Source organism: Poecilia formosa, unplaced genomic scaffold (genome assembly GCF_000485575.1).
Source record: "Poecilia formosa unplaced genomic scaffold, Poecilia_formosa-5.1.2 Scaffold344, whole genome shotgun sequence".
Lineage (NCBI taxonomy): Eukaryota > Metazoa > Chordata > Actinopteri > Cyprinodontiformes > Poeciliidae > Poecilia > Poecilia formosa.
In genome coordinates this window covers 534,796-549,925 of record NW_006800283.1, presented here as the reverse complement: position 1 = coordinate 549,925, position 15,130 = coordinate 534,796, and the positions used below count along the sequence as shown (strand labels likewise).

The following is a 15,130-nucleotide window of genomic DNA, read 5'->3' as shown; positions in this document are numbered from 1 at the left end:
AATCTCTGAGTGTTGGAATGGGGGGGCTTCAGAGTGAGTTTCTTGAAGTAAGAACGGGGAGAAAAAGGTGTTGTGTTTATGTAGATAAGGAGGGCTGTATTCACAGACAAAAGGATAAAAAAGAAAAAAGGACACAAACGCAAAAACATGAACGCAACAAGTTCTTCTAGCAAGAGAAACCCCACATGAACTCCACAAACTAAACAGAAAAACAAGACTTTATCAGATGGGTGACGCTTTTTTTTCTTTTTTCAAGCAAACCCTGGAGCAAAACAAGTCTTTGATGAACAATGTGTAAGAGTCTCTGTTTACCTGCGGTTCAGCCAGATTTCATTCACACCAGCTTATCTGTGACTCAGCCGGCAGGTACGACTGGAGAGCCGCAAACACAACGTGAGGCATTTACACAAACATGTCCAACCGGGCAGTCGCACTGCTTGCTCTAACCAATCTTTTCTCTCTCTCTCTCTCTCTCTCTTTTTTTTTTGCCTTTCAGTCTTGGATCTAAATTTTGCTCCTAACCTTAACTGGCTGCTTTTGGCAAAGTGCGAGTCCACATTGTTCCTTCCAACCAGGATGACATCTGCAACGGATTTGGATTGGAAACTGCAAACAGTCACCATGCGTGAACACAGCTGGAACATCTTTGATGACTTGGCAGCTCTTCAAACTGCGAACATCAAGTTGTTGTTGGTTTTTCTTTTATTGAGTAACAGGAATATTATTATCAAATTACGTCAACGTTTTGGTTCTGCATGCACTCTGGTGCCCACTTGTGAGTCCAAGTGAAGAAGTTTGGGGGTTAATTACCATCAATGCAGATGTTGAAATTTTCTTTTAAATCTTTTTGATGCTTCAATTAGCTCTCTAATTTTTTTTTTATTATTATTGTTTGGAAAGGTATTTAAAAAGACATTAACCATGTTAAACAATTTTTTTTCTTTTTTATCATTTACAGACATATTTATTTCCAAAGATGCTCAAATCTCAATTTGAATATCTTTAATTGATTTTATATCACCCACTTTTTTTCCCTATTGATTGTGTTCCTAGTCCTCAGTTGGACTCTTGACCAATGCTTACATCAAAAAATGTGAACATCTATTAGAGTCACACAAATAATGTTTTCTTACAGAGTTCTACGTACAGGTTGGGGAAGGCTAGTTTAATCTTCAAAGCTGGTATAAAGGGCGCTCAAAACTAGATTTATGAATGATGGGGACAAAATACGTCATGGCTGTCAGTAAAAGAAAAACAACCAAAACTGCAAAACCACAATGGCGCGACGACAAAATGACCAAAACCTGAAATGTAACCTGTTGAATAGAAACATCAATATTATTATGTCATTTAGTGTCTGTTTGGTATTTCAATGAGTTCAATCATCATTATTATTATTATTTTTAAATTATGCTTCACCTTGTGTCTTGCCAGGTTATAGTGACTCATTTTTAAAAAAACATTTCTGCTGTTGTTGCTCATCTGTTTTTGTTCACTGATCAACTGTATTGTGAATAGTTTGTCTTTTTCAGTGTTTGATAAAAATGCTCACTTTGTTCACTTTTAGAAAAGTGATCTGACTCGATTCTACATGACATCATTATTATTAGTAGTACTATTATTGTTGCATGATTATCAACCTTATTTATCTGTTGTTTTTAACACTTTAAGAATGTTTTTGTGTGAATTTTGCTGCTGTTACACCTGAATTTCCCATTTGTGGACCAATGAAGTCGGTTTCTGTTCTATTAACCAATCTTTGATCCGACTAAAGATCCACGTATTTTTCCAGGCAGATCTGAACTCCAAAAGAAGTCAAACTACGATCAGGAATCTCCTTCCAGTCACTTTGAAAAATGGCAGCAGTTACGTTTTAACGAGCAGGAAGTTCTGAACCGGCGATCAACCCGGTCAAGACCCAATGCAGATCCTCTGAGTTTATTTTCCACAGTTGATTGGGGCTGGAAAATTGCTCCGTTAGTCTGCTCTGCATCAATTTGTCCAATGCGTCTCATCTGTCATTCTGGGAGCAGCCTGGTGTGTTTTGGCCCCATCAGAGCCACGGAGTAATGTTTCTGCAGCTGACCGACCCGCTGACTGCTTGGTTTGGACTTGCGCTGGTCTGTCTGTGCTGATGGAGAGTCTCGCATTAGCCAAGAGCAGTTACAGAGCAGCACACATGACAGGCAGAAACCAACCAATCAAGCTCCTCTCATTGGGAAACAGGAATTGGCAGGTATATGAATCATAAAAAAACAAACAAACATTGGCTTCGATAAGACAGCTTCAGTTTTGCCTGTGGCAATGTTCAAAACTTGATTTAGATTTCAAGTGAGATCAATGGAAATAACCTTTGGCATGAAAAAAAGTGAGTGGGATGAAGTTATTGTTGTGGGAAGAACAGGTTTACAAGACCAAAGAGATACAATCGCTTAGAGTTCGCTTAGAGTGGTAATGAGGTGAACATTTCTACTTTTGAAGTCATCTAGGCAGATAAAACCTGGTGCTTACATGCTAAACCAAACATGAACGTGGAGCTGTGCGCTCGTCTCCTTCTGTTTCAAAGATGTTCAATCAAGTCAACAGGAATTGCATTGATTTTCTATCAAGAAGCAGAAACGGATGACTGGTCTCGAGCCGTTATTTGTGTTATTTTGCAATGCAGATATAATTTATACCAAGCCAGAGTCCCAAACAAACAGATCAAATCAGCATGCATGTGCAAGACTTGTACAGTGAGTTGTAATTATTCTGAAATATTAATTAGAATTTCATGTGGCATAATGTGGAGCAGATGTCTTACTTGTGTATTTTTAAATGTTGTTTTAAAGTGGCAGTATTATGTAATATAACATTACTCCTTCATCAAAGCATACTTGCAGTCTTGATTCCTTCATGCATGTTTGAGAAATCATTTAATCTCCCATGGCAACCATCCAGCTGCCATGCAAAACGCCTGGGTGGACCTAGCCCCGGCTTCAAGGACGAAGCTCCTCCTCAGAGCTGCAGTTTCCAAAACGTCGCTCCTTTCACCTCGCAAAGCGGCTCCTCTTCTCTTTAACTTCCCCACTCTAACTCCTTCAAACTAACCAACAGCAATTAGCAAGCACCTGCTGAGCTCATTATAGGAGCTACTTCTCAGTGGTAATGTAAAGGTAAAGATGTTGTTAAAGGGTTAACAGAGGAGCCATGTTGTGATGACTTCATAAAAGTGGAGTATCAGGAAGAGAAGGAGCTTTTCAAGAGACAGAGAAGTGAAATTTCATTTAAGTCATATTTTATTAAAGCGACTTTAAGCCGTATGAATGGTATGACAGAAATGAGAGGTAACAGGTCATATCTAAACTTGACATTGCATTTACTGCATTCCTTTCATGAAAACTTCTAGATCGCTCAATTTCAGTTTCGCAAATACATCTAGGACATTTGTAACGTTCTGCAGTCACACTCCATCCTGAAGACGTTTGACTTGCAAGTTCATGTTTTCCACTGTCAACACTTGAACTGTTTCATCCTGTTCTGAACTCTATTGTCCCTTAAAGCTGCTGTTGTCCAGCTTTTGATCCACGTGACGGCCCTCTGAAGTGGGATTTGGTTCTCATCTGTGAACACGACGTTCAAATTAAAAGTGCCACAGACATGCCCGCCACCGCAGCTCTCTGCGCTGGTCTCAAACAGAACAATGGTTTCTCAAGCCCGGTCAGATTGAAGCGATGCGTTTGACACCACACATGTAGAGAGAGCAGTAATTAAAAGTTGTGTACCATTTTTTTTTTTTTTTTTTGCCTTTTCTTCATTTATTACACGCAACTGCTTGAAAGCACGGACTTCAAATGTTTTCTTCTTTCTCAGAGTTTGCTGAAGAAAGATTTTCGGTCTGCAAATGCTGCATTCGGTAGGAATGATGAGGAAATAATCACAGTTTTGTTGGCACGAAAGCGGAGTGTTTGCATTCAGAAAGTGTCATGCAAAAGTACTCTGGCCTTAAAATGTTTCTTTTTTTATGGTTCTTACCGCAAGCTTCAAAGTATCGTGTCGCGATTTAATTTGATTGGCCACTGCAAAGTACAGTTCTGATGTAGATGGAGAATGTTATTTGTTTGTTTTATTTCCTGAAGTGAAAATTAAATGTGCAAATGGCAGAGAACCAACTTACAGCTCCAGGAAAACTATTTGTGTACCCTCATCGGTGGCTATGCTAATAAGCCTTAGCGTTCATGACACTCTGTGCTAGAAGCTGTAACGTAGCTGAGTGCAAAGGAGAGGGTGTGAGTGGCACGTACACAAGAATGACTGACAGCGCTCGGACCCTCCTCCTGGCTCTGATTGGCTCTTTCTGACTAAGCGGTATATTTCTGCAGTTAGCACTTGAAGAAGCCAGAAGAGCTGAATTTGTTTTTGTCAGATTGTCTCATATCATGCTGCTGACATAATGTTAGTTTTAACTGATATGTAAAAAACACATTTTTTTTTTTTTATAATAAAAGTTACATGACGTAGCTTTAAATTCTATACTGGTTTCAGATTTTAACATTTTTAACTTTACAATTGTAGCTGCTTTCACCATGTCTTGGCTGTTTCTTGCTCCGTGACCTGCAGGTTTTTGCTTTGATCTGTTTATCTTCCTGCCATCACCACATGTTGGGCTTCCAGCCAAATCTAAACACGGCAAATCCCTTAAAAACGCAAAGTTTCTGCTACGCAGGCAGACGGGACATGTATTTGTTTTCGTCATTCAATGGTAAGTTTGACTGATTGTAAACTTTTTCTGTATCTGCGTTTCTTCGGCTTCACCGGCATCTCTGCGGGTCGACTCGTTCGCCCTTCGGCCTCCGACCTTTTAATCCACAGCCAGCTGCAGCGAGGCCTCAGAGGAGGACTAAGTGATTCTGCTTGTGAGTGTTTGAATGTGGCAATGGAATGAGAAAACATGAGCGCATTCTTCTCTTCGTGAAAAATCAAATGGTTTAGTTAAATAATGAACTGCACAGCGTTTCAACACAACAGGACTGAGTATAATCATTAATATCTCTTAAACTTAGATAAAAAAAAATATACCTGAAATGACTGGAATTAGTTCAGCACAATTCTGTCACACTGTGATGCAGATGATACTACAGCTGAGTTAATATTCTTGTTGTAACAGGTCTTGCCAGTCTCACTAAGTAAAATTAGTCTCATTTCACTCGCAAAATTACCCTTACTCCTTAAACTTCACTTTTTAAGTTACAGCCATTGATTTTCATGTTTTCATTTGGATAAATTAACTCGAAGGAAAAAGTTTTTTTAATTTTATGTGCAAATGTAAATCTTAAAATGTTTGCTCATACATTCAGAAATCAACCTTGTAGTAAACCGGACTTATCTGTGTTTTATTCCAGTTCTACCACGGTTGATAGAGAACGTTGGTAAAATAACAGCATCCTGACAACTGAGGAACAGAGCAGTCAGATCAGGGATGTTGAGGAAAAATTGAAAGATATAAGGAAATATCTGAAGAAGAAGGTGCACCGATTGCAGTTTTCTTGTCTTAAGAAGCCTGGCCAATACTGAAAACAGCTGATACTGTTTATCCGACGTGAGGAATGATGTACATTTGCACGATTCTTCACTCAATAACTAAAAACTCTGTTAAATTGCTTCTGAAGTTGGTTTGGTCAGAAAACCCTAACCCTAAAGCATCCAGAGTTTAAATGGTATAGGTTAGAGCAAGGCGTTAGAATTAGCGTAGCCAAAGTCCAGGTCTAAATCCAATTGAGAATTTGTAGCAAGTCTTGAAAATTCATGTTCACAGACACTCTGGATCCAATCCGACAGTGCTTGGGTGAAGTTCTAAAGAAGAATGAGCAAAAACGTCAATGCCTAGGTGTAAATCACTGCTAGAGACACACCTCAAAAGACCTGGAATGCCACTAGAGCAACAGGTGGCCTGAATATTTGAAACCATATCTCCTGTTGTTCCCAGGCTGTGATTATGTGAATAGTTTTACAGTGCACTGTATTCTGCCATATAACAGGGTCCTTGTAAAATCGGTTTCATACCTGAGGCCTCTGTGTCTCATTAACATATCACACTTCCTGACAGCAAGAAAGTCCAAAAGATCCACATCTGTCTCAGTGTGCCTGTCAGACGTTTCCAGCAATGCAGGTTATCTTTTGTCACACTGCATCTCACCTTACCCGTCAGGCCTTTTTGGGGTTTGTAAGAATGTCACAGGTTCAGACCTCTGTCTTCCTAAGTGCTTAGTCCCTGCAGCCCCAAGGGAGCTGTCGATTTACAAACTGAATGGGAGTGTGTGTGCGTGTGTGTGTTTATGCGCTAAAGGGTGCTTCGAAGAACCCAGCCTATTGAATCAGGATGAAAGGGTGCATCTGCATACCACAAAGCTATCTGCCTCCAGGACAAAAGCATAGTAGGGCTAAGGAGAGGTGGGGCGGGGGGATTCTTCCTGTAATCTGTCACACCTCCACCGTCCCAAAACCATACGCCCCCAAGAAGTGTTGCTCCTCTTTACAGACTTGAGGGTGTTGTGTTTTCTTTAGCACAAAGAAGGATAAACGTCCAGCTCCGATTAATGCTGAATGAACAACTTCCTCTCCTAACCCTCCCACGGTCTTAAGAGACGGGGTCATTTAGACCCCACAGGTTTTTTCATCTGTGTGGCGGGGTCTCGCTGACCCTGCGTGCGCTTTTACAAGTATTTCTGTGTGTGTGTGTGGTTTTGGAAACTGACCTTCTGACGGGACAACACCCCTGCTCTCCGACCATCACATTTGCCGCTCACAATCAACTTATTGTGTTACCTTAAGCTGTTGTAAAAAAGCTGTATAAATCAAATGTAACTTAAAAGACATTTTTCTTTTTCACGCCTTGAAACTGGCCTCTGTCTCTTTAAGAAGCTCCTTCAATAATGCTCTCAATGCTAAAAGCAACAGTTCTTAGTAGTGCTAGCTCATTGCTGCTGCCACTAGTCTGGAGGAGTTGAGCGGTGAGACGCCATTTACGTACTCTCAAAATGGCTGCCATTGGAGATTGAAGGATTCCTAAGCCATGCATGAATGAATCAACACAACACTCCAGGTATGCTTTGATGAGGGAATAACATTATAACAAGGCTAAATAAAACACCTCCTTAAACTTCACACAAAGTTAAAAAACAATTTATGTTGGATATTTTCATCCCTAAGATTCATTAAAAGACATTGACTAGAAAAGATGCCAAGGTAATCTCACCACAGATTGGAAGCATCTTCCCGCCTGATCCAAATGTTACGAAGTGTTTCTGACTCACGCTTCTGGTCCTCCATGTTTACAGAAGATGCCAGGAGGATAACTTGGAGGAAGGTACTTAAGGACACGCTTCATGGGTTGGTAAAGGACTAACAACCCCCTAAACCAAGTCTGCAGCGGCGAGGAAGCAGGGAGTGTGTTCAGACATGGCAGAGGCTCCAACCCAGTGAGCATGTAAAGCCTCAAAGTTTGAAAGTCTGAAATGCCTTTGGTGTCAGACAAGCTTGCAAAGATGTAATGTGAGACATTTCAGGACTCTGAAAATGGACACAAAACTGGCTTAAATCCTTGATCATTTAAGACACGCTCTGCTAGAGAAAACTGATGTTAGAATAGGATTTAGTTGAAACAACAGTCAGCTGAGGACAGTGGACAGCATCAGCACTGCTGCTGTCCACTAAGGCACATGGGTTAAAAAAACAACAAAAAAAAACTCAAATGTTCTTTTCAATCCTTGAAAATTATAAATTGTAAAGCTGGAGATAATAACTAGTCAATCTTTAGGTAAACCCGCCCTGCATGAAGGGCAAATTAGAACTAGATCTTGATAAGCTGCAACGACACTGCTAGACATAAAGTAAAAGAGTCACAAGGCTGGGTGCTGTGGTGGACCAGGAGTTAATCACAACCCAGTCCTCAACACGGCCATCGCAGGTTCGATTCCCGGCCTGGCGACCTTCTTCCCCCTCCTCTCATTACCCACCTTCCTGTCAATTCACTATCAAATAAAGGCCACTAGAGCCAACAAAACCAAAAAATCACGAGGCTGAAAATGAACCTGCCAATTCATATTAAAATATTTTTTTATTTTCAGTATCAAACTAATGTATCTCCCCTAAACCACATTACCAATAAAGTGAGCCTCTGATTTCCCAATTGAAAACAGCACAGCACAGAAACATTCAGCACAAGAAATCGTCATGGTTACCAGACAAAGTTGACTAAAAACAACTTCTGCTCTGTTGGGAAATATATGAATCTGCAATCGTCTTATTTCTAAAGATGGAGAAAAAAAACGTGAAAGTGATTTACAAAATGATATTGCAACTTCAGAGCATGCTCAGAAGGAAAATCCTCTTTTTTTTTCTCCACTGTGGACGAAATCTGGTGAATCAGAGGCAGAGGGTTACATAATCGCTGCAGGTCCGCTCATTCTGGCTGATCAAGGTGTGGCGGATTACTCCAGGAACTGGGACAAAACACAAAATGTGTAACACATTTCATTGTAACCAGATCTTTGATTCATCCTGCTCCACTTAAAGGGACAGAACTGTGCATTTTCCAGGCATATAGTGCCAATTTATAGCACAATCAAGTAACTGTGTTCCTTCAGTTGTTATAAAAATGATGTATAATATTAAACGCAACTGAAAAGAAATTTGAAACTTTGTAATTTAATGCCTTGAAATTATCCCTCTGTTTCTTTAAGAAACGCCTGCACTTTCTGAAACTCCACCTTCAGGAATAAGATGGCTCCTCTATTAACCCTTTAATATTGTTCTTAGCAGAGTTGAACTGAGAAGCAGCTCCTATAATGACCCCAGCTGATGTTCAGTTCCACCAGGTATTTGCTAATTGCTGCTGGCTAGTCTGAAGGAGTTGAGTGGATGAGTTTAGGGAAGAGCTGCTCTGTGAGGCTGAAGCTCAGAAGCTTGTAAACTGCAGCTCAAAAAAGTTGATTTTGTATAATGCTGCCCTTTTAAAGAATAAATATAGGTGAAAGAAACTTAACCAGGACATGAGAGCGATGACTTGAATTACATTTTCCTAATCAAAGTTTAGGGAAAACTTTAATAAAACCTGAAAGCCAAGAAAAACTTTGCACCAAAGATGTAATGGAAACATAAATTACAACATGTAAACGGAGGCCAAATTTGAGTTACAGGCATCAGAAAAAGAACATCACCCACATTAGTCACTGATGTTATTTCCTATTGAGAAAAAAATGGTACAGTGACCGAAACCTGACCTGAACCGAGGAGCCAGCTTGTGTGTATCAGTGTGTGTTGAGCACCACAGGGCACACTTAAGCTTACAAAGAGAAGGGATTTTTTTTGTTAATGTGACTGATAGCAAATAAAACCTTACACACACACACACACACACGCACACACACACGATTCAGCGCAGAGCCCCATCTTCTTCACCTTGTACCTCTTTAACTTCCCTTGTGGGGTTATTAACTCCCTGATTGGCGAGCTTCCCTTTCGGTTCCGTCCTGTTTAGTCGTCATGGCAGCATGACCAGAACACTTATTAGCTGACCCCGTGGGATTAGTCCAACTTTGAAAACCTGGAGGTTGAGGGCTGGGAGGGTGGGTTAAGCCTTCACCTCGAGCTGCTCGCCGCCACATCTCACAAAAAACTTAATTAAATTGCTGAGACACCAAGGCAGGAATGTTTGCTCTGCTCTCCGCCTCTACCTTTGCCATCCCTCTGCCTCCACCTTTCTTTGCTTTTCCCATACTTGTGCTCCACTTTAGGCCTTCTTTCAGGGCCTCGGACTCCTCACATGTCAGAGAATGAGGGCGACAAGTGGTGATTTAACGCAAAAGCTGCAGCCTGAGATAAAAATAAGGTTGTTGAGTCTGATTAAACGCACAATTCAATCATAATACCAATACATCATAATGAAGTGTAGATCTACAAGCCTATAGACAAAGGTAAAAAAATTTATTTTACTATATAAACTATGAAAAATGACACATGATTAGCTTATTATGAAGTGATAACATATTACCGAAAAAGGGGGGAAAAAAAGTAAGTATGTGTCATAATTTATGATTATTTCAATGCTGATTTTGCCTGGTTGTTGTAGAAAGAACGTAAACTGTAAATTATATCATACAGCAAAATCGATGTGTTTAAACTTCTTCCTTTACATGATGAGTTGCTTAAATCAGAGCTGCACAATATCTGAAATTACAGCCATCAACACTCATTTTATTGTGTGTTCAATAATTCAATTGCAAATGACTGCATAAATGTAATATTTTAATCATGATTAATTGCAATTAATCACGATTAATCAGATTAATCGTGATTAATCAGATTAATGTCGGTTGATTGGATTAATCCCATCAAGCGTGAAAAGAAAAATCTGCAGAATGTGCCAATTTTAAAATCTGATTAATCGATTAATCGTCAGAATAATCAATAGAATAATCAGTTTCTGAAATAATCGTTAGTTGCAGCGCTACATCAAAGATGTTGATGATGACCATAGAGTCCATCTAAGTAGCCAAATCCGGGTAATATGGTGACCAAGAACTACATAACACTGAAGATAGCGCATCCTACCAACTATTGCTTGCAAGTAGTCTCATCACAACAGCGATAAAAAAAATATATATGTTGAAACTTTTGCGACACTAAGATGTAATTGAGACACTGACAAAAAAAAAAAAACAAACAACAAAAAACAAACAAACAAAAAAAAAACTTTTCGGAAGATGATGACACCTGTTGCTTGCAAACCTTTTTCCTTCCGTAAAACTTTCCATTATGGATGTTTTCCATCAGCTGTGAAATCTATATATGTTTTACTTTTAAAACCGAATAAGTGAAATAAATTAGCTCTTTGAAAATATTCTAAATTCATTAGGATTCACTTTAATTTTTAATTGAAGCCTTGAGATACCAATATTCAGAGAAAACCATAGATAGCTCTAGATTAAACCAACAACTTTTTTTTCTATTTCATTTTTTTATGCATCAAATGTACGACCAAACATTAATCGGCGCCTGCTATAAACAACACATTTACACACAAGACATGCCAGAAAGATCAGACCCAGCGCGAGCGTCTGACCTGGCAGACAGGCTGCCTCTGCTGCCTCGCGGGCATCACGAATAAAAGTTTCCCGCACGAGGTGATAAGAGAGCCAGAGGTCAGGCAGGAGCCGCGGAGAAGGGGGCAGATAACAGCCTCTAATCCGAAAAATTCAACACCGCCACGGTCTGAAGAAGCGGTAGAGATAAGAACTAATCGTGTTTCCACATTTCTCCGCGGGGAGCCCTCCTCCTCTCTCCCGGACTCCGTCCTCCTCCCACCAAGAGCGCCCGCTTGACCCGACATACAGACCCGTGCACCGGGTGCGGAGGAATGTGAGGCGCCGCTGCTGAAGCCCCCCAGCCTGGAAGTCGGTTTTTGACATGTGAGCCGAACAGAGCTCCGTTTTCACACTCTCTTGGTGTTAAAGTTCACCCAGTTGTTGATTAACTCTAAAGTATAATCGATATCACAACATCATTGTTCGTTTGATGTATTTATTATTCGGCGTTAAGCGTTATTAAAAGTGCAATATTTCTACCAAGAAATAGGTCGTTATTAGACTCAGTGTGCGCTCACAGTTTTCCAATCAAGCGGAGGTTTAGAAGAAGCTTACCTTGGGAAAGTATAATCCAGAGCCCCGCTGGAATGCAGCTTCACTTCCAATTCCTTATCCACAGTAAGAGGGGGGGGTTATCAGTAAGAAAAAACAAACAAAAACAGAAAAACTGAAGGGAAAACCTTTTTCTTTTTCACGCAGCACAGCGCAGTTAGCTCCAACACATCGCTTAAAGTGAGCCGAGAATCACTGCAGCGCTCTGAAGACTCGCATCAGCTCCGCCGGACTTCAACAAAAGCGCTCAGTGGAGTGAAGGAGGCGAGAAGTTAAACAAGCTGCGGGGAAGTGGGAGGTACGGCAGGCAGGGCGCGCGCGTCCGTGCGCGTCCCCGCTTCACGCTGCACCTGCACGGGGCTTTTCCTCCATATTTTATCTTCTCATTCATTACTTACGGAAGTAATCATTAAAACACGTAGAACATCAGTTTACAACTCATGTCATTTTTTTAAAAAAACTATAGTTTTATTATTTACATGTGATGATGGGTATCTGTGTGGGGTTTTTAATATATATATTCTGCAGAACAGCATTTTGGTGTAAATCAGCAATTATTCTGAGCCAGGCCGGAATCTTTTAATCTTTTCCTGTTTAAAAAACGACCTAAATAAATACATTTACGCATTAATTACTATATATTTTACTATGTTTGATATAAAGTAGCTTTGAACTAATCAGTAGCTCATATCTAGCTCATACATATCGGTCTTCTGGCTTCAGAATTGTTTTGGCATATTATTTTCTTCCATATGGTGCTTTAAAAGAGCATCACAAAAATTAATACATGTTTAAAAAACATTTCATTTGCCTGGTATCTTATGGCATTTTATTGTATTAAAAACACAAATTTCAACAGACTTTATTATGATTTTATGTGAGTGGAAATGTGTGAAGGAATTTTAATAAAAGAAATTCATTAAAGCTGCAGTATGATTTTTATAAACAACATGCATTTACATATTTGTTAAAACTGTCACCATGTTGTGACAATATGAGACAAATAATCTGTGAAAAGTTCGAGCTCCTCTTCTTTCTACACAGTTGGTGAGAAACAACCAGTCAGAGGCAGGAGGAGGGTCTTAGCGCTGTCTATTAGGTTGTGTATGTGCGCTCACACCTTCACCTTTCTCTCTGTTACAGCTAGTTCCCCACAACGAAGCCTGCCATGAATGCTAAGGCTAGTTAGCATAGCCACAGATGACAACCCATAACTACTTCCTGTAACGGTATGTTGTTTCTCCGCCATTAGCACGTTGGGCAGGGTGTACACGAGCATGATTGAGTCCAAAATAAAATTTAAGATAAGAGTTTAAAATTGACGTTTACAAACGTTCTTCATTAAATCTGACCGAGCTCAAACTGAAAGTTTATTCCAAAATGTCCAAACTTTGAGATAGTTGGCTGTCATCAGCATAATAATAATTTGCTAAGCCGCTGTTGGCATCACTCAGATCCCCTCTGTGTTCATATGAATGAAAAAGTATTATTTAGTGATAAAACCCACTTGTCTCTCACCTGTTTTCCTCTTTCAAACATCTCGTGTCGACTGTTCCTCCCTCCCTCCGCTCACCGGTCACATTTCACTTTATTTCCAGTACAGTCTGTGCAAGTTTGCTTTTCCATTTTAAGCAGGTTTATTTATACACAGTCTTGGGAAAGTTGCTGCAGGTGTGCTGCTAACCAAACATTTCCTTCTATCAACTAAGGTTGACACGTGCTGAAAAGCGAGACACTGAATGCGTGTCCATGTGTGATGTGTGTGTGTGTGTGTGTGTGTGTGTGTGTAGCAGCGACACTGAAATCTGAGACTGCCATCGTTTTCCCCAGCACTCAGCCTGGCGAAAGGGTTTCATCACCATCACTGACAGCCAGATATGTCCGGGAGAATATCATGCATGTACACACACATGATCACCAGAACACATGGTGTGTATATATGATTGGATCTGTTGGTGCACAACTGCTGACGCACACGAGAACCAACTAAAAGATACAAATTAGACAAGAAGGCCGTAGTGTGAGTGTTTAGCATCAAGCTTCAGTCGTGTATGACTTAATGGGACTGCATTGTGTATTTTCCAGGTACATATTGACATTTTATAGGACAATCAAGTAACTATGTTACCTTCAGTTGTTATAAAATGTTACATATATTAAAAAGGAAATTTGTCTTAATATTTTAACTGCTTCAAATTGGGCCTGTGTTGCTTTAAGAAGCTCCTGCTGTTTCTGAAGCTCCGCCTTCAGGAAGTGGCTCCTCTATTAACCCTTTGAGAACGTTTTCACCAGCCTTGTACTTAGAAGTATAATGGGCTCAGTTAGTTCTGCAGTTCCACCAGGTGGTTGCTAATTGCTGCTGGCTAGTCTGAAGGAGCTGAGGGGGCGGAGCGCTGCTCTGTGAGCTTTGAAACTGCAGCTCCAAGGAGGAGTTTTGTCCTTGAAGGCGGAGCTCATCGGTTAGCCATCTTTAAATTGGAAACCATACACAGCGGGCAAGACAAGTATTCATGAGAATGTAGAGCATGCAACCTTCAAAGTGCGACATTCCAGAGTTTTTAATTTCCCTTCAGGTCATGAACATAATGTCATCTTTGTTATGCTAGTTTGAGGCTGAATGACTCTTATCTCCAGACAAAGAGATTCTAAGGCCTTGGGTTGTTCCAAGACAAGGTCCAGTCCAGTGTTTCTCTCTGCCAAGCACACACACTATAGCTCTTTTCTAACTGAGACATCTGCATACTGAGTGATTTTATGGTTGTAGCTTTACACTGCAAAAACACAAAATCTTACAAAGTCATTAGTTTCTGGTACAAGTATCTTAATGAAACAAAACTTACTTACAAGTACCTTTTCAGCAAGACACAAAAGCTTGTTTCAGGTCAATATTTCCTTAACGTTCATGAAAAACTACAAGTCCCACTAGCAGATTATTTCACTTATAACAAGGCATGTCTGAGATCTAGAACTTTTTAACCAGGATTAAGAGATTATTTACTTAAAACAAGCTCCTGTTTCTTACAGAAAAGTTACTTATAAATTAGTTTTGTCTATTTCAAGTGCACTTAGATATTTGCGCTAGAAACTAGATCAAAATCACTATCTTGTGATTTTGCTGCGTAAATATTCATATTGATGGTGTCTGACCTTTAAATGAGTGAACTGTCTCATTCCTTTAACAAAGATTCAGTTCTTCTAGTTACAATTAAAAGTCTTTAACACGCTGAGATGTTTTGTCAAGATTTCATTTGTTTTATTTATCTTTTTTTTTTTTTTTTACTTATTCACTCCTCTGTAAGATATGGACAAGTTTAGTTTAGCTTCTCTAAAATATATTCAAGCTTTTGAAGACCAAAACACATCTTTCTTGCTTCCTTGAATTAACAATTAAGAATTGAATTTTGATCTTTTCGTTGAACAAGTTGAGATTGGTCCAATCTCCAAACTGAATCAGT

The 15,130-nt window shown here is 39.8% G+C and overlaps 1 protein-coding gene and 1 long non-coding RNA gene across 2 annotated transcripts in view; one reads left to right on the top strand and one right to left on the bottom strand.

Annotated features, from left to right (window-relative positions):
- LOC103153265 (vasorin-like) overlaps positions 1-11,946 on the bottom strand; it is a 28,782-nt gene extending 16,836 nt beyond the window's left edge. The window contains exon 1 of the mRNA XM_007574117.2: positions 11,679-11,946. The gene's annotated coding sequence lies outside the window, so the exon portion shown is untranslated. The remainder of the gene's footprint in view (positions 1-11,678) is intronic.
- LOC103153264 (uncharacterized) lies at positions 906-4,976 on the top strand. The gene is made up of 2 exons (XR_477778.1): positions 906-2,629; positions 3,334-4,976. It is a non-coding gene; the product is annotated as an uncharacterized LOC103153264 (long non-coding RNA).
- Positions 11,947-15,130: the final 3,184 nt, after the last annotated feature.